Source organism: Euprymna scolopes, chromosome 7, assembly GCF_053919585.1.
Source record: "Euprymna scolopes isolate OS-2025 chromosome 7, ASM5391958v1, whole genome shotgun sequence".
In the NCBI taxonomy this organism is placed as follows: domain Eukaryota; kingdom Metazoa; phylum Mollusca; class Cephalopoda; order Sepiida; family Sepiolidae; genus Euprymna; species Euprymna scolopes.
In genome coordinates this window covers 17,766,532-17,787,035 of record NC_136488.1, presented here as the reverse complement: position 1 = coordinate 17,787,035, position 20,504 = coordinate 17,766,532, and the positions used below count along the sequence as shown (strand labels likewise).

Genomic DNA, 20,504 nt, shown 5'->3' with positions numbered 1-20,504 from the left:
TTGCTAGTGAAAGAAACACAATCACCAAAAGATAAGTGTTTCATTATTTGTAGTCGCCACTTTGAAAAATTACTCGCAAATGCAACTGTTTCACTCGCAATGCAGAGCCCTGATATATATATTATAATAAATAGTGATATTCACATCTAGAAACAAAATAGGTTTAAAGCTTCTACAATTTGTACTAGATTTGTTCGCAAGAATCCATGGCACAGTGATTAGAATATTTGGAAAAATTCAGTAATAAAAGTGACATTCAATCCTCAGTGTAGGCAACCGGAAATACAATTGCAAAGCAAATTACTTGGGACGTCTATCCAGTCATGGCTAATCAAACAAGAGCAAACTAGCTCCATTAATTAAATAAAGGGTTCCATTTGCAATTCCAGACTTCGATAAGATACATCTTATATTTTTTTTTGTTTTATTTAATTAGTTTTCACCCCAAACATCGACTGAACATTGTGAAAATGACACTCAAGATGAGAACAGTAGTTTGAAAAATCCAAATAATACGAATAACTAATCCTCATCTCAAAAAGTTCAGAAATGTCATATGAAAACGTGTATAAACATGTATATAGCGCATCGACGGATGATTTTTGAATAATTTGTATAAATCTTCTATAATTCTGATAATCACGCTTGTAGTTTAAATGCATCTATCTAACAAGAAATATGTGACTGGAATGAGCATATATATTGTCAGTCTATAAAAGAATTTTATACTCCCAGGAAACTTTCTCCTTCAGAGGAAGCCGATTTAATCCATCTATGGTTAGTGCCGCGCTTTGGTACGGTTCTACAATACATAAGAGAAAGACATTTTTTTCTGTCTGTTTTTGTTGAGTTTAAACTCCAAAAGTGCCAATGATACACTTACCTTCCATGTTCTGAGTCAGTATGACCGAGCTGGTTATAGTAAAAAACAAGAAAACATGGTACTTGTGCATCTATGTTACCATGCTGAAATCATTTAGAAACCCATTCCAAATATGAGGAAAGAGTGTTTTGTAATTATTCTGTACTTTCACCTAACAATTTAATAAACAAAATCCACACTTATAGTATGAGTGGATCTACCTATTGTAAAAATGTCATTTAACTTGAAAATATTAGTGAAAAATAGTATGATAACAGATGCACAAACACCAAAAATACTCTCATATTTGTCTGCTTGGGGTCACCTGGGATTAAATTAGTGCATCATGGTGTGGGTTGCAGGATAAAAAAAAATTATTTTCATTCTTAAAATAAATAAAAATAAAAAAAAATAATTGAAACTAGATCATACAGTCGACTGCTGCTGATGACCATTTGTTCTTTCTATTATATTGAACCAGTTGCAAAAGTTTGAGTGAAAGAAAATATTGTATGGAATCAGAGGGAGAGGTGTGTTCAAAAAGTAATGCAAGATAAACATGTTACACTTTGCTTTGACTTTTCGGTTTTCTTAGTCAGGAGCCAGACAACGCTGGGTAGTCCTAATAATGTGAAGTTAAAGAAATTAGTATGTGCAGCAGATTATCAGTTTAGATGAGAGTGTATGAAAAGCAAAAGAGAGAACTTTTTTTCTTTTAATTTTCTTGTATAGACATACAAAAGAGATTAGCAAGACGGGGGGGGGGTACATGAAAGGATTAGGGGGAGGCGATCTAAATATTGTGAAACTGACACAGGAAACTTTTTTTTCAGCTAGTCACATGACAAGAAAATAATGAATAGTTATGGTCTGGCGGTAGGTAGGGTTTGTAGCCCAAAGCCAAGGATCAGTTGGACAAAAAAACAAAAAAAACCTGATTTGAAATCCAAGTCATAAACAAGAGAAGAAAAGATGCGAATCATGGTTGTGGGTGAGGGATGGGTTATATCAAACAAATAATACAGCATTAAAAGGTCCAATAAAAGTAGATTTTTAATGCAACAAGCATAGAATAGAGATTTGTCACGTATTATTTTGTTTTACTCTTGATATATAACACACTAACAACACTTGTTCCACGCTGAGAATAAGAAATACAATTTTCATCATTATCAGACTTATAAGATTATACGTACACAGAAGCAGTGGATTGGATATTATTGTGAGACAGCTGTATGACAAAATATTCAAAAGGTGAAAAAAAAAACATAAAAAAGGTGAGTGAATCTCTAAATCTTATAGAAATTTTGGTACTTGTACAGTTTAATCAAGACATTAAAAAATGAAAATATTGGGGAAAAAAAAGGTTATATTGTACATATCCGTTTTGGACTGAAGATCTCAGACGAAAAATTTCACTTAATTTGATCGGGTAGTTTTTTTTTTTTTTTACAGCGGAAAAACACGTTTTGATGACAGTGTGTTGAAGGTAGACATCTTTGAATTTTTTGAACACGCCACACGGGAGATAACTCAGTTTAAAGTGCCAACACTCCCTCCACATTTTTAGTACTAGCTTTTCTTCCTAAAAATCGAACCTTTTGTTCGGTACCATAACAAATTGTTTTTTTCACTGGAAAAAAAAAAAAAAAAAAAAAACCTACATGATGAAATTAAGTGAAATTTTTTTTTTGGAGAATTTCATTCTATAAAGGATACATAAAATATAACCTTTCTTTTCGATATTTTAATTTTTTAATGTCTTGATTAAACTGTACAAGTACCGAAATTTTTATTCTCCCATCATTTATAAAACAAATTAATCGAATAAGTGATGCTAATACAAGCATTGCATTATGTGCTCGATAGAAAACTGGAGAGAGAAAAAAAAAAAAAAATCAATGTTGGCAGAAGGACTGACTACAAAAAAAGAAGTGAAATAGAAGAAATGAAAACAACTCCAATAGGATACAGACTGACAAACAAAATTATAAGTGACTAAACTGTCTTATAAATACTTGTATGGAAAATTATAGAATGTTAAGAAAAAGAACAAGTAATGATAGCTAAGCAATGTGATTTCAAATAGAAATAATATTACCTCCTTGTTTGTGTAACTGATTCTCTGAGAAAATAATTAAATGAGAAGACATAAAGCTGCCAGGTGTGTAAACATTAATTCAGCAAGTAAATATTTATTTCACTAACCTACATTGAAATGAAAAATAGAAAAACACTTCCTACTAGTAATTTTAGAACCGTGTGAAAGTATGAGTTTTCTTTTCTTTTTTTAAACAGTACTGCTTATGTAATTAATAAACTCTTCTGCTGCATGAATTTCAAATCCTTAAAACTTATTAGTGTCTGTTCAACTTAACAAGCATTGTCAAGTATAATACTTAACCAACAACATAACAAATATCATTAAAAAAAAGGAGGGAAACAAAGCAAATCTTTTTAGCAATGATGGTCAATATATATTGAATTAAAATCAGTTTGTTTTCTCCATTTTTCATGACTTTTAATGTTGATTTACCTCCTCTGCATAAGGTTAGACACAAGGTCAAGTGCGAGTTTGAAAAATTGCAGTATTTGTCCCTCCTCGACGTATGTACTCCTGACTAAACTGAAAAACAGCTAGATCCCATCCCTTCAATACTGAGGACTCTAAAAGACAGAAAGCTTTCTACTCTTAAAGTTTCTTCCCTCAGATTGCTAGATTTGGGAATTCCCCTTATGCTTTCTTGCTTCTCTAGCTATACTAATCTGCAGTTTTAAATGTAATGTGAACAGACATTTTACTATTTAACTCTCTACAGGCCCCTCTTAAGGTGTGATCCAAAAAAGTAGCTCCTTTACATTCAGATGGCAATGTGTCTTGTTTGAAGTAAAACAAAAAAAAAAGAAAAATTTTAATAAAAAAAACAAAAGAATAGATTAATGTACTCTAGCCTACAAAACACAACTGAGCAGCCTTGTCGGTATTCCACAGTAGGGGTGCCTCAGGTGATTAGCAATAAACTATACCCTTCTCCAAAAGAAGTTAAAGCTTGGGATAGTGAACCTAAGACTGAACAAAGACATAGCTAAGTCGATAGAACAGGACCAGATAAAACTGCAATGGCCCACCCTGTGTCGAACTGAAAGTCATAGATGTATACTCGACAGGTGTGCAATGACCAAATATTGAAACATGAGTTTGCTGCCATGATTGGAATGCCTTATTTGTTGTAATTTTATATCTTTATTTTTGCTTCCGTTTTCTATCTATTTCGTATATGTTTTGCATTTATAAAAAAGCAATTCATTTGCCCGTGTGATGACAATTATTCTACATCTCATTGAATGATGTCTTTATTTCAAGAAGAAGCTGCTCAACTTTCTATCATTATCTTATTATTGAACAACTTAAAACAATAACCATGATGAAAGGTTTCATAAAAAATAAAATTTTAAGTCTTTGTTCTCTAATTCTTTAATCACTTTTTTTGTTTGCTTTTTGAGGGGTCGAAAGTCATATATAAACAGCTGAAAACAATGAACAAGTTCACAATTTAACTGTGTTTTCTTTTGATACTTTTTTTTATAAAATAATTCTCACCTCGTTTTTCCTTTTTTATTATGGTAGACTTCATTTAAGTATTAGTGATAACCAATCAGATTTTTTTATAAAAATATTTTTTTTTCAAATTTAATTTTGTTTTACCAATACTGTCATTGGAAAAATAAAAATGTGATTCGATTTTGGGAGAGGGGGGGGGGGCAATTACACCTTCAGAATACGTAGAAAATTTTTATAGAAGAAACAAAAACATTTTAAACTTTACAGTAAAGGTTCACTTTATTCTACAAATTGAATGTTAATTTTTTTTTTTTTTTTTTTTTTTTACATCTTCACCCCAAACAAGGCACATTGCCACTTTGATGTAGGGGGCTACTATTAGCAATACACATGAAAAAATTGAAATAGCTTGAAATATTTCAATATTGGTATGCATAGAAAGACCTTGATAAGCTAAGAAAGAATTTTTTTAAATTTTTAAAATCTGATTAAAATTAAGGAAGTTATGGCTATTTTTGTGCCTCACACGTTTGGATATTTTTCCCTCTTTAAGACCAGACCATATGCGTTTCGTCACATTTTTTACACTACTTTTTCAGTAAAAATGTCATATCTTTGTTAAAAGACAAGACTAAGAAATGAAATTTACCATATAAGTGTATTTTTGTACAAGGAATCAGAATATGCAACTGAAAATCTCCCAAAGTTTATGGTTTCCAAATAATCTGCAGTAAATGTGCATAAATATGCAGCAATTCCTTAAAAATGCCATGTATCCATAAACAGAAAAGAAGTTGGAGAACTCAAAGTTGAATTGTAATGTGCTTTATGTACAAAAAAATTAAATCTAAACATAAGACCATTTAAAAATGAATATATTGCAATATTTCTTTGGTATTATTGTAGATTAACACCTTCTGTTTAACCCCACTCAACTCCTTCTGACCACCCCTCCAAAATGTGATTCTACCTTTTTAGGAAATTATGTATAAAATGCCATGAAAAAACTTTAATGAAAGATAAACAAATTATTTTAGAATTGAATGTAAAATAATTTCCTATTACAGGTCATTCTAGCATTTTAGGGCAGTTAACTGTTTTTTTTTCTATGGGAAAATATGCATGCTTTTTTTTTTTTTTTTAAGATGATTATGTGTAGTTTTAAGAGGGTTTCTATGCAATGAGAATATGGGGAGGGTTGCCATTCGGACTTTGAATTAATTGTAGGGCTAAGGAAAATTATATGTGAACATACTGAAAACTTGACAGAGACAAAGCTAACAAAAACAATATTAGAGGGGGGAGCGGTTAGTTTCACAAAAATTTAATGTAAAATAATTCACCATTTCCTGGCCATTCTAGCATTTTAGGACAGTTAACCAATTTATTTTTATGTGTATTTTTCTTTAAGGAAGGATCTATTGTTTGTTTGTTTTAGATGCTTGTATGTGGCTTACAGAGGTATTTTGTTGGGGGGGGCTTGCCACTCGAACTTAGTGTTATTGTTAGGGTTAAAGAGTGTTTTAGGAGACTTGCCACACATAATTTGGATTAGAGGTGAAGTTAAGAGAGCTTTTTTTCAAAGAGAGCGTTCATCACTCATATTTATTGTTAGCGGTTCATAATTATTGGCTTTTGAAAATGTTATGGATTAAATTTGGAATATCACATTACTATTAAATATGTAAACTTATGTAAATAAGGATGTGAAACTTTACAAGAATTAGGACAAACAGACAAAAATACGTTTTATTTAAAACAAGTGACAGTACTCTATCAGAAAATGTGACTTTTTCGTACCTCTGTGGATAGGAATACGAACCGTTACTTCATTTTTGTTTTGTTGTCCTAACTGCAAAATGCCGTTTCCATTTCAAATAAATATTTTACAGAAAGTTATATATATATATATATATATATATATATATATATATATATATATATATATGTGTGTGTGTATTCGACAGGTAAATAAGTCAGCAAATGTTATATTTAGTTTTAATTTAATAAGAAACTGCATTGCGAAATTTCAAAGAAAATTCCATAAATTTGTTTTCTATTTTCATAGGCCGTTTATACTACGCTGGAGCAGGTTGTAAAAATATCTTTCGCTTAATAAGTAGAAAAAAAATAACGAAATAAAAAGCTTCCTAATTGTAGTTTGATGTGTTTTCTAACTGCTTTTAAAATTTCAAGAATATTGATATAGATTTTGAGGGTTTGTATTACTATACACATAGATTCGAAAAAGTTGTCAAAAAAACAAATATATAACAAATAAATGTTATCAAAAGCAAGTTACTTTTCTACCTAACTGGATAATTTTTTAGTGTTTTTATTTAATGTAACATCTTTATTCAGCTTGAAAACAGTGTTTACCGATGTTTTGGAAAATTTAAAATGGCGCCCGACTCTCTTGAAACGGTAAGTTTGGGGAAAAGAGTTAAAAATAAAAAAAAAGTAGACAAAATACTGCTAGAAACTCGCTCAATATATGTTACCGTGACATAGGCTGACATATATTCGATGAGTTTTTAACAGTATTTTGTATAGTTTTTTTTTATTTTTAACTCCTTTTCTCAAACTTACCGTGTCAAAGAGAGTCGGGCCGGGCGCCATTTTTAATTTTCCAATACATCAGTAAACACTGTACGTCTTTCGAGCTGAATAAACATGTTACATTAAATAAAAACACTAGAAAATTATCCAGTTAGGTAGAAAAGTAACTTATCTTGCCTTTGATAACATTTATTTGTTATATATTTGTTTTTTGACAACTTTTTCGAATCTATGTATAAACGAGATTTTGATACTTATTTTGATTTTGAAAAAACATTTGTGGCTGTTCGCAGTAAAACATTGTTTTAATTCGCTGTTCAAAACTAATTTAAAGAATAAAAGTGCATGCAAGCTATATATCTACAAAAGTTTTTGTTTTTTTAACCATATTTTTAAATTTGACGAAAAATGTGAGAAATTGCAACAGATTCATAATGCCGAATTGGTTGGGATTGTTGTTATTATACATTCTGAAAACCGAATAGTTCTAAACTAATGTTATTCTGATAACAAAATAGCTCTAATTAAACATATAAGAACATTTATATTCATATTTTCATGTTTTTCTTAATTCGTTCTTGAATAAAAATTAAAGAACGCGTGTTGTTTACACTGTGCTATCGCTGATTCTACAGGCTGGAGTTGCTGCTGCTGCTGCTTCTAGTAATACTAACTTCATTTGACCAAATTCGAGAAATAGAAACAATTTTTTTTTCGGGTAGGTCCTTTTAAATTATCAATTACCACGGTCCTACTCAACATAAAATAATACTTTTAATTGATAAAGATAGTAAAAAGATTGATTTACTTACTACTGGGTGTCCGAAGAATTTTTTTTTCAAAATGTTCGATACTCGTCATATTAAAGTCTTATTTTTAACACGACAAAAAAAGAAATGGTCAAAAATATTTCCGACACTTTACAGTATTAAGATTAACACCTCTTCTGATTGGTTCCCAAATTTCATGACGAAATTCTTCATACAATCACGGTACGGACCTTTAGAAAACAGGGGGGGTCATTACAAAACCTTACCGAAAACGCCATTTTATGACGTTCACATTTTTATCACTTTATTTGCTTAAAACTCTTAAAATATATAATGTACATTCATATTCATTAATTCATTTGAAAGTATATTCATTTCCGAACAAAACAGTAGTAATTTGAAGACTTGAAGTGCTTTGGTTTAAAAATATGGCTATTTTAGTAGAACTACCTTGAAATCTGTGATTATCCAAAGCGTTTTTTCGTCCGTGTGTATTACTACTACTATCAATGACATAATCTACAGGGGTACTATGTGGGGAGTTGAGCAGCAAGATCTTCCTGACCACATAATATAAGATATAGTTCTAAAACGATCATCATTTTGTAATTATTTTATTTTTAAAAGCCTATTTTAGATTTTTTGTTATTGCCACCTCAACCTTAGGGTTAGTGTAAGAGTTAACAAAGTGTAGTTTGTTTATTGGGGAGACATTTCTCTCTCCCCATATTTTTTAGCAGACAAAATAGCAGTACACTTTAAAAACAACACATACTATTCATTAACCTTAAGTCCTGTGTGGCAATAGAAAAAAAGAACTAAAATATCAGTTTTGAGAATGACATATTAAACTAAATAAGTGTTGGTCATTTCAAAGATGTAGCAAAATACCTATTCTGTGATATGCTATGTGGTAAAAATCTGGCTGATTAATAATGCTTTCTGATTAGAAATGGGGGTGATTATTTTATGTTAAAGAAAGTAACCCCACTACCAAAAGTTAAAGTCTAAAATGTATTTTTTTAAAATTTTGTCCATATACTTTGTTAGGATGATCTTAAATCTTCATCGAATTACAAAACATTTCCATGACTAATTTTTGTTACTTAACATTCTCTACTTTCTCTATCATTTATGAGAATCCTACTACTTTAGATAAGTATAGTTTAAAATCTAAATACAACATAAAACTTTATTCCAGTCTATTAAAGTATTGCTGTTTAAAAGTAAATGTATTATTAATAAATAATGTGTGTAATGATGTTCATTTTATTTCCGGTAATTTTAACTGTTGAAATAAATTTTAACAAATGTTACAAGTTTATTTCGTCTGTGTCTTCTTTGAAAATTGCATCAAGCATTAGCTCTTACTTAAAGGACTTGTAAATTGAAATATCTTGACAAAATTGTTTTATGATTTTGAATTGAATGAAACAAATATTTGGTGCTTATGCAATTTAGCCAAAGATATTAAAAAAAATGAAGATAAAGAAAAATTATAATGTGCCGTTATAGATTGAAGTTATGAAAAAAATGCTTAATTTGATCAAATAGTTTTTTTTTTTTTATAGAGGAAAATCAAATTTTAGTGACAGTGATTTCGATGGAGCCATATTGGCAATTCTAGCTACAGGGAGTGGTGAGAAGGGGGGATGAATCCATCTAATTCTTGAAATTTGCAAAAATGCATACAAAGTTCTAATAATTTTATCAATAAATTTGGAAACGATTTTTTAAAAGAAAAACAGAACAGAAAGTAAAAAAAGAATACTTAAAATAAAATTCGCAAAAATGTAAGCAAATAGATTTGGTATTTTCTAGTTTCATAAAAATAATAAATACTTAATATTTCATCTTACATTTTTTCATTGAAATCACTCCAGACAAGACAGGAAGTCATAAGATGTGAGGAGTTAAAAAATAATGTGTTATATGAATAGATTCTGACCCCAAAAAGACCAATTCTTTACCTTTTATCAATGTTCACCTCCTCTCTTTGATAAAAATTTTATTTTATTACAATCTGATGAATTTAGAAAATCCTTTGTTGCAGTTTCATTTCGGCTGATGCAGTTTAGATCATACGAAAAAAATGTTCAAAGTGTAAGATACCTTCTAGTCAGAAACAAGTATTTTCTGAAAGAAACTCAAGTGAATTACATTACTTATGCAAATAACACGCTGCAAGGATAAGAAGAAGGTGCTAGTCAGAAGCAAATATGTATTTGTCAGATGCATTACTGTTTTGGTCTAAATTCAATTAACAGACTGACTTTACTTTGTATATTAGACAAGTGAATAACATTTATTGTAATATATGATTGTGAATTCTAATACTGAAAACTTCTTTGTCTATTTTTAGCATTCCATCGGCTAAGGAAGAGCATCGAGTGGTGTTGACAACTAAACGAGGCAGCTGTGTAGTGAAACAACGGCTAAGAAGAGGACATAGCCCCTCTTGGCTGATCTTGATCATGCCTGCTATGTTGTTCATATATTTTGCACAAGCAATCAACAGGATCATTCATACATGGACAATGGCCAAGAGGAAAGTCCAGAGATTCAAGGCACAAAAAAACTGGAAGTCCACTCCGTTGGACATTTCATTCAATACATACTTAAAACGGAAAGAATATCAACAAATTTGATTAAAAAAGGTAAAAATAAACAGAAGGTGGAAAGGTAGAGATTAAGAAGAGGTGAAGAGAGAGTGAGTAGAAAAATATACATAGGTGTTTAGAGAGAGAGAGAGAGAAAGAAGGTTCGAGAGAAAGAGAAAGAAGGTTCGAGAGAGAGAAAGAGAAAGAAGGTTCGAGAGAGAGAGAAAGAAGGTTCGAGAGAGAGAGAGAGAAAGAAGGTTCGAGAGAGAGAGAGAGAAAGAGGAGGTTCTAGAGAGAGAGAGGAGTTTGAGAGAGAGAGAGAGAAGAGTTCGTGAGAGAGAGAGAGAGAGAGAGAAGAGTTCGTGAGAGAGAGAGAGAGAGAGAAGAGTTCGTGAGAGAGAGAGGGAGAAGAGTTCGTGAGAGAGAGAGAGAGAGAGAAGAGTTCGTGAGAGAGAGAGGGAGAAGAGTTCGTGAGAGAGAGAGAGAAGAGTTCGTGAGAGAGAGAGGGAGAAGAGTTCGTGAGAGAGAGAGGGAGAAGAGTTCGTGAGAGAGAGAGAGAGAGGAGTTCGTGAGAGAGAGAGAGAGGAGTTCGTGAGAGAGAGAGAGAGAGGAGTTCGTGAGAGAGAGAGAGAGGAGTTCGTGAGAGAGAGAGAGAGAGGAGTTCGTGAGAGAGAGAGGAGTTCGTGAGAGAGAGAGGAGTTCGTGAGAGAGAGAGGAGTTCGTGAGAGAGAGAGAGGAGTTCGTGAGAGAGAGAGAGGAGTTCGTGAGAGAGAGAGAGGAGTTCGTGAGAGAGAGAGGAGTTCGTGAGAGAGAGAGAGGAGTTCGTGAGAGAGAGAGAGGAGTTCGTGAGAGAGAGAGAGGAGTTCGTGAGAGAGAGAGAGGAGTTCGTGAGAGAGAGAGAGGAGTTCGTGAGAGAGAGAGAGGAGTTCGTGAGAGAGAGAGAGGAGTTCGTGAGAGAGAGAGAGAGGAGTTCGTGAGAGAGAGAGAGAGGAGTTCGTGAGAGAGAGAGAGAGGAATTCGTGAGAGAGAGAACTTCGTGAGAGAGAGAGAGGAGTTCGTGAGAGAGAGAGAGAGGAGTTCGTGAGAGAGAGAGAGAGGAGTTCGTGAGAGGAGTTCGTGAGAGAGAGAGAGGAGTTCGTGAGAGGAGTTCGTGAGAGAGAGAGAGGAGTTCGTGAGAGAGAGAGAGAGGAGTTCGTGAGAGAGAGAGAGAGGAGTTCGTGAGAGAGAGAGAGAGGAGTTCGTGAGAGAGAGAGAGAGAACTTCGTGAGAGAGAGAACTTCGTGAGAGAGAGAGAGAGGAGTTCGTGAGAGAGAGAGAGAGGAGTTCGTGAGAGAGAGAGAGAGGAGTTCGTGAGAGAGAGAGAGAGGAGTTCGTGAGAGGAGTTCGTGAGAGAGAGAGAGGAGTTCGTGAGAGGAGTTCGTGAGAGAGAGAGAGAGGAGTTCGTGAGAGAGAGAGAGAGGAGTTCGTGAGAGAGAGAGAGAGGAGTTCGTGAGAGAGAGAGAGGAGTTCGTGAGAGAGAGAGAGGAGTTCGTGAGAGAGAGAGAGGAGTTCGTGAGAGAGAGAGAGAGGAGTTCGTGAGAGAGAGAGAGAGGAGTTCGTGAGAGAGAGAGAGAGGAGTTCGTGAGAGAGAGAGAGAGGAGTTCGTGAGAGAGAGAGAGAGGAGTTCGTGAGAGAGAGAGAGAGGAGTTCGTGAGAGAGAGAGAGAGGAGTTCGTGAGAGAGAGAGAGGAGTTCGTGAGAGAGAGAGAGAGGGGAGGTTCTAGAGAGAGAGAGAGAGAGAGAGAGAGGGGAGGTTCTAGAGAGAGAGAGAGAGAGAGAGGGTTCTAGAGAGAGAGAGAGAGAGAGGGTTCTAGAGAGAGAGAGAGGGTTCTAGAGAGAGAGAGAGAGACGGTTCTAGAGAGAGAGGTGGTTCTAGAGAGCGAGAGAGAGAGACAGAGAGGAGGTTCTAGAGAGAGAGAGAGAGAGAGAGAGGTGATTCTAGAGAGAGAGGTGATTCTAGAGAGAGAGAGAGGTGATTTTAGAGAGAGAGAGAGAGGTGATTCTAGAGAGAGAGAGAGAGAGAGGTGAGTCTAGAGTGAGAGAGATGTTCTAGAGAGAGAGAGAGAGAGAGAGAAGAGGTTCTAGAGAGAGAGAGAGAGAAGTTTCTAGAGAGAGAAAGAGAGAGGCGGTTCTAGAAAGAGAGAGAGAAGGTTCTAGAGAGAGTGAGGAGGTTCTAGAGAGAGAAAGAAGTTTGGAGAGAGAAAGAAGTTTGGAGAGAGAGAAAGAGGAACTTCTAGAGGGAGAGAGAAGAGGGTGCCTAAGGAGAAAGAGATGTGCCTAGAGAGAGAGAGAGAGAGAGAGAAAGGAGGTACCTAAAGAAAGAGAGAAAGTGCCTAAAGAAAAGTGACAAGTAGAGAGAAACAAAAAAAGATAAAGAAAACTTTAAAGGCAAGAACACAATATTATCTTGTAATAATCAGAAAGTCAGAAAATAGAAGCTACGATGAAGCAGAAGGAAAAAAATGGTGAAAAACAAAGCAAATTCAAGTTTCCAGCGTTGAATCTTCTCTCGTCCTTTGAGATTCTTAGCTACAACAGCATCAACTGCCGGAGAAAGGTCTTCAGTACAAACTCTTCTACACAAGATGGCAGTGTCATAAATGAAGAAGCTGCAGTCTTTGAAGACAAACACGACTTACCATATTCAGACCTGAGTAAAACCTATGACTTTGTCCATAGATCAACAACTTCTTGCCCTGCACCGATGTCTAACCTCCCAAGCCGTGGCTGTTGCGGACGAGACAACCTTGCCATGGAGCGAAGTCCACGTAGCACTTGCCATAGCACAGCTACCAGCTGCACTGCAATAAGGCTCAAGCATTCATGCAGCATTGAAAATTTTTTACGGCTTAGGAGCCTTAGTGATGAACTGAGCATGGAGATGGAAAAGCATAGTTATCAGAGTATAAGGAGCTGCGGATCTGGGAAGACGACAGAACACAGCTTTCTTAGCCTGGCGACCAGTTTGCAGAGTTTAGAGAATAGACTGTGGAAAATTTGCAAGGTAAGCAAGATTAATTGCCTTTTTTTCTTCATAGAAAACATGTTAAGGACATATGCTAGTTTCTGATTTAGTAGATTCTTTCATGACCAATATTTTTTAGCTCATCTGCCATCATAGTTACATAACTTGTGTAGAAATAGTATTTACTTAGTTATAAAACAGTTTTATTTCAACTAAAACAGGTTTATAAAGCCACATAGAAATTGCATTTATGTTACATAGCTGGGGTCGGACACCCAAAACAAACAAAATGAGAACAAGATCGTCCTGGTTATTGAACTCTGACGCAATCAAATGTCAATATGAACTGAACAAAAGAAATTATCTGACAAGCAGAAACAATAAATAATGAAAACAAGAATTATGAATCGAAATCATGTTCAGAAAGGTCAGTGCGAAACTAAATAAAAGCAGGCAAGTCTGAACAAAATGACAGTTATTGTTTGGGATTGAGTTGTAGGTGCCTGTAATCTGAAATTTCCTCTCTTGCTCCTCCACATGCTGACCATCAAATAAAACTGTTTTTATAAACAAAAGTTTGTCATTTTTTTTTCAGTATGCATGTTACGGATTTGTTCCTAGTCTAGGGGCATCGGAATGCCGCAAATATATCAATGAAAAATAAAAGAGTAAGAAAAAGATAATTTGAAAAGAAAAACAAATTTTTATTAACAAAGAAAAGGAGAAACAAAATCAAAAGTAGTAAAGAAAACGAATGTCTAATAAGCTGATTATAATCAATAGTGTAAGGGAAATAATTCTGTCTTCTAGTTATTTCCCTTTTATTAGGAGTAAATGTTTTTATAGTAATGTTTGTTTTTATCTGTTAGACATAAATGCTTTTTGGTCAAATATAATTCAGAAAAATCTATATTTACCAGTTTATTGATGGAAGAGATTTTTCTCTGTATCTTGTTTGGTTCATCTGTTATTTTAAGGACTCAAGTTTTCTTGTGTTTTCCTTCGGTCGGAGTTATAATAGGTGGTCACCTCTCATTGCGTCCCAATGTCGTTTTGTAACTGAGTTATAAGCAACGCTCGTTCGCTATTTATAGCGATCACTAGAGAAGGTTCTAGAATAAACACTTTAGAATGCTTTTTCTCCCATATTTTGAAAATCTCCAGAGACCCTATTTTGAACGTTTTATCTTCAAATTCTTAAGAATACTTTTTATATTATTTTATATATAATCTTTAAGTAATTCATTATTTTTATTATTATTATATAATATTTTAAGTATTTTCATTTTGTTATAATTTATGATATTAATAATTATTTTTATATTTTATTTTCTATTATGTTATTATTTGGATAATTAATATTATCTTTTGTGTAATAAATCATAATTTCTTCATATCATAAGAGGAAAATATATCATCCGATGACAATGCACAACTTAACATTTTTCCTTGAAAATAAATGGTCTGTAAATAATGAAATAAATTTATTTCATTTCAGAGGACAGCAAAAATATAACATTTCTTCATTTGTTGGAATTCATTAGTATTATATATGGTTAAAGAAGCTTTCAGTAAATACAATACAATAAAATAAATGCAGTTTAAATTCCTATAAATACTAACCAAGTTCAACATATCACAGATTTCACATTTGCAAATTTCACAATTACAAAATGGAATTCAACTATAGAACAGCGAAAAAAAAAATCTTAACTGAAATTTTAAAATCGAAAATGAGGCTCATAAGAATAAATTTTGTGAGATTTTACAAAATAGAAAGAGCATAGAGTCATTTCCAAGATGAGAACAGTAGTCCAAATAATCCAAATTATCAATCCTCATCTCAAAAATTCAGAAACATAAATGTTTGTGTTTTTGGCCAGGAAGTCAGTATTTTCAGACAGCCTGATCTGGTAGCACTAGATGCCCCTAACAGGTATTATCACTCTGGGCCGAAGAGAAGCTGAGAGCAATGATAACCAAGGAAACTCCATATTCCCCACAGCTCCCATATGTAGCCCTCATCACTGGATGTCTTAAGGTCATAGACAAGACCAAATTCTCTAATGTATTCATTTCATTTGTTTATCTTAATAAAATCTAAAAAAAAAAAAATTAAAGAAATACATACATATAAATGACAAAAAAATCTATATTCCAAATTTCAAGATGTTGTCCTTATCGTTTATTTCTTTCATTATGTTTAAATGTTCAACTTTTGACAGCACCTGTTTCATAACACAAAATCATTCATGCAAGTATGTCTATTTTTTATTCATTCATCAGAAGAAAATAAACTCAAACTTTAAAAGAAAATTAAAAAATATGAGCACGATTAAAAATCCGAAAATCAGAAGAGAAGTTGCAATTACACTTTCTTTTAGTTATGCTATCTTTAAATTTTAATGTAGACTCACAAACACCAAATCTACAAATCTAGTGCGGTTATATTGTTATAATCAACATAAAAATATCTTATTTAATACTTTAATTTATTATTTTATATTATTAGTTTATATTTATTTTCTTAAGTAATACTGACAATAGTCAAATCCAGAATGTACATATGGGTTTGACTGCAGTCATCTAGGAAGCAGCCCCATGGTAATTTTATTTATTGAGATTGTCGGACTGACTTCCTCATCTTGGTTGTTATAGTCACAACGTTTCAGCCGTTTTGCCCTCCGGCCTTCATCAGGTGTTTTGTATCGAATTGGGGAACCGTTTGTTAGGAGTCTCAAACCCAACCCTTTATTATTATTATAGGGGTACCGTGTTCGGACTCCAGCTAGGCTCTGGGACATAGTTGCCGATTCTCTGTTTTGAGTGTTACTTTTCACTGCCTTCGTTCAGGATTGAACTCAGCACCTTTGGGTAACTGTACACTTTGATACAACGTCTAGGACCACTCAGCCAGATGTCACTAGGACAAAATACAGACAATTACCAGCCCCATGATAATGTTTTCAATTTCTGTCAAAAAATATTTGATTATTTATAACAAGAGAGTTAACATTTGTATTATGAGCTGAAAATTTCAATAAGATTTCGATCAAAGAAAAAAAATTAAACAACAGATGTTACATTTTTTTCTTTTTTATTGTTTTTGTGTGAGAATAAACTACAATGAATTAAACTTTTCACTCAAAAGTTGAAAAAAATAATTTAAATAAATTAAAAAGAATGAAAAAAATAACCAAAATATGACAATTTCATATTTTAGGAGTATTAGACGAACAATAAATATTAAATAAAATGGGTTTAATAACTTTGGAATGAGTAGCAGGTGTCCAATATGATATAACTGACTTTATCATCATAAATTGTAATCTTCAAAATTTGGTGAGAAAATTTTGTATTCAGTATAAATTATTTTAAACAGTCCACAGACTGAAAGTATACTTTGATAATAACATCAACGCAACACAAGCAAAATACACAAAAAACACACATGCACACAAAATACACACAGCACACGACACACATCCATACACAACATACACATTTTGAATGTAGAGAGTTCCCCCCTCCATCCCCAACTATACAGTGTTGTGATTTGAAAAAGTCTCTTGAGAAACTCGAATACCAACTAAAGTTTCTTAAATACTTGGGAATAGCTGCAAAACTTCAGAATAAGTTTTGATCATTGTACGAAGTATGGAATAAGGACCCTGAAAGCCAATAGACTCAAAGGGAACACTTTCCAATTGACATCCAAGTTGTTTGTTTTATTTGTTGATTTTTAAGATAAAGGAAAGATTTAAAGAAAAGTGGAGATATATTTTTTATGTAGAGTGCGTTTTTTTTGGGGGGGGTAGCTTTCCTTTGTTTTTTACAAAACTTTTTAATAAATGAATGTAATTTCTCATTTTAAAAGGAGTTCATTCTCTACAATTATTCAATCGCGTTTTATTTTTATTCTTAGGCATTTAAGAAAAACATTAACAGGGCTCTATGGACAAATTTATCTTTAGTTGACCTTTGACAACTAAATATCTTCGTTTACTAGCCAAATAGAAAAGTTACTAGCCAAACTCACATGATTTTTAGAATATGACATCTTCGTTCTGTGACGAGTATATACATCATAAAGATTTTTCTGTATACTTTTTAATAAGTGTAATTTTAAATATACAACAAATTTTATGTTGATACTTAAAGTTATAAACAATCTAATTTCTCTAGATGTTTTGTCAAAGCAGTCTACGATAAAAAAAATAGTATTGTGTTCCATTAAACTTTTATTATTTAAATAATATAACTTTGTTCGCTTTATTTTATAAAAAATAAAAAAAAGCTGAAAAGATATTTTTCACTCAGTAGTGAGCTTTAGAAGATTGTCAGTGAAAAAATACAATCATTAAACAATAAGCATTTCATTATTTCTAGTCGCCACTTTGAAAAATTTCTTGCAAATGTGACTGTTTCACTCGCAATGTAGAGGCCTGATTAAATATTTTTTTTTTTTTTTTAATGTAAGTTGCGTTTTTATTTTTTTCTTTGTTCTCATGTACTTTTTGTATCCCTGTTTCTACTCTCGTTTTTTCTTGCTCACATGCCTCTATTCCGAATTCGTAGCAGTGGGCCATTTGTTAGAGGAAAGTAAACACTTTCCACATGTTAATAATTTTATCAACAAACATACACAACCCAAATTGTTTGTTTTGTTCATTTTTAATATAAAGGAAAGATTTATTGAAAACAAAAATGGAGAGAATATATTTTTTTATGTTGGGCAAGTTTTTTCTTGGAGTGTTTTTTTTTTTTTTAACAAAACATTTTAACAAACGAATGTAGAGATCGTAATTTTTTAAATGAGAATTTTGAATGCTCACCTTTTCTGTCTTTGGTGAGTGAAGGAGAAATCCTAGACGAAGGCAATTTTTATGCATCAAATATTAAATTTTTAGTTTAATTTATAAAGCTTTTAATAAACAAACAAAACACAGCAGAGATCAGTTTACAAACACTTTCATTTTTTTTCTGTAAGCAAAAGTATAAACAAATTAAATTAAAAATAAATTAAAACCAAAAATGATTTTTCTCATTTCAAAGTATTTCAGAAAAAATTCCATTTTTTACTTGATTACTAAATTTACAAAAAATATTCTATCAAATTGAAGGTTAGAATTTGATTAAATAATTCGAAATAAGAAAACTGATGTTACTGCACTGAAATAATGTTATTTAGAAACAGTCTTAACATGGGGAGGGTGTTTTGTAATCATTCTGTACTTTTACCTAACAATTTAATAAACAAAAATATCATAAAAATTGAATTTAACTTTAAAATACTATGAAAAATAGTGCTGTAACATAAAACGTTCTCATTTCTGTTATTTTTAATTATTTAATCATGTAAAAAACTTTTTAAATTTTGTAATCAAGGAAAAAATGGAAGAGTCAAAATAAGGATACAAAAAATATATAAGAACCAAGAAAAAAAATAAAAACACAGCCTAAATTGAAAAATAAATATTTAATGTTTTTCTTAAATGCCTAAAAAGAAAATAAAAAACGAAATTGAATAATTTTAGAAAATGAACTTACTTAAAATGAGAAATTATGCTTGTTTATTAAAAAGTTTTGTTAAAAAAAAAAAAAAAATGGAAAGCACTCCCCCCCCAAAATGCATCCTATATAAAAAAAACTATATTCCCCCACTTTTCTCTAAATCTAAATATTTAGAATCAATGAATAAAATAAACAACACAGTATATTGTGTATGTTTACTTACAAATGATATGTGAATTGGCATCAACTGGTGTTAATTGAAAAGTGTCTTCTTTGAGCCATTCAGCTTTCACAATCTTTATTTCATACCTCATTCCTATCATCATTCCAAAAACACATTTTTATTTTATTAATTATAAATTAAGAATAAAAATAATATTATCCTTTAAATCACAATTCAATAATTGTTAGTTAAAATTGAATCTGATCTCACAAAATCACAGCTGTCTTTCAACGGAATTTCATCAGAAATTTAATCATTTTATTTTTTAAAAATGTCTGTGAAATAAAACTTGTTCACTTGGGAATGAAGAAAAGTCTTTTCTTTCAATGTTCACCAACTTTCTTATTTCTCTGGTGAAAAAAACTTGAGGAAATTGTGATGAACAAAGAGAAATAGGACACGAGACAGGGAATACATTTCTATGATTAACATAGAAATAAGAACATTAATAAGAAATTTTATTTTCTGGAAAAGTATTTTTCTCTTTCGTGTTCAGATGGATCCTTTAATTACAATTTACGTCAACACAAGTCTTAATGTGCAGTTTAGACGAACTCCGTTCAGCGTTTTCCGAGTTTATAATAATAGACACTTCATTTTATTAATCAGAGCAGGAAGGTCCTAACGTTGTTGAGGAGTTAATGTTGTTTTTCACTGCTCGTAATATTATTTTGTTTTTTACTATGTCCCTACCAATTTGTCAAAAGAGATTGTAATTTCAGATAATCCTCTGAATTAGTGTTTTATACATATGGTTGAAATTTCACTGAAATCTAATACACATATTTGAAGCTTTAAGGGAATTCTGACCATATATGGGGAGCAGATAGAGAGTCAGCACATTAATGAGCATGCAGAGACTTAGGTCTATTTCCACTCTCTTATTCCAGTTAAATTTATATGTAAGATTAAATTTCTTCAAAGTAGGATATATTTGAAATTATGTGACACTTACAAATTCTGGACCACTTCCATTGTTTTCCCTAGAAACTTTTACATATAAACACACTTTTAGTTTGTGCAGATTCTTTAACTGTTCATTCCATAAATAACATGCACACATAATACATTTCTTTGAACAGAATACAATATGAGTATTTACATTAAAAAGTAGGGGGGGGGCTATCTAAATATAATATCCATTTTTATGAATAACAATCAAAATTACTGCAAAATTCCACATTTGAGTTTGATAGTACTACAGGTTTTGTGCTATAGCTCAATCAGGAAAACAGTTTTTTGGGGTTTTTTTTTAAGTTTTTTGTTTTGTTTTTTACACCTAAGCATTTAATATTATCATTCAAGTGGTTCATTCCACTATCACACATTAAATATAATCATACAAATAATTAGTATAGAATTTGAATGACCAGGTATTCAATAGATATTTCAACTAAATACATCATTTCAG

The 20,504-nt window shown here is 32.0% G+C and overlaps 1 protein-coding gene across 8 annotated transcripts in view; it reads right to left on the bottom strand.

Annotated features, from left to right (window-relative positions):
• The window catches only part of LOC145279617 (DGAT1/2-independent enzyme synthesizing storage lipids-like), a 77,237-nt gene that overhangs the window by 36,800 nt on the left and 19,933 nt on the right, over positions 1-20,504 (bottom strand). The window contains exon 1 of one of the 8 annotated variants that reach the window (XM_080130825.1): positions 3,399-3,533. The exons of 6 other annotated variants lie outside the window; for them this stretch is intronic. The gene's annotated coding sequence lies outside the window, so the exon portion shown is untranslated. Of the gene's footprint in view, positions 1-2,963; positions 3,083-3,398; positions 3,534-20,504 lie in introns of those variants that run through there. One more of the 8 variants, XM_080130823.1, reaches the window with a different exon arrangement.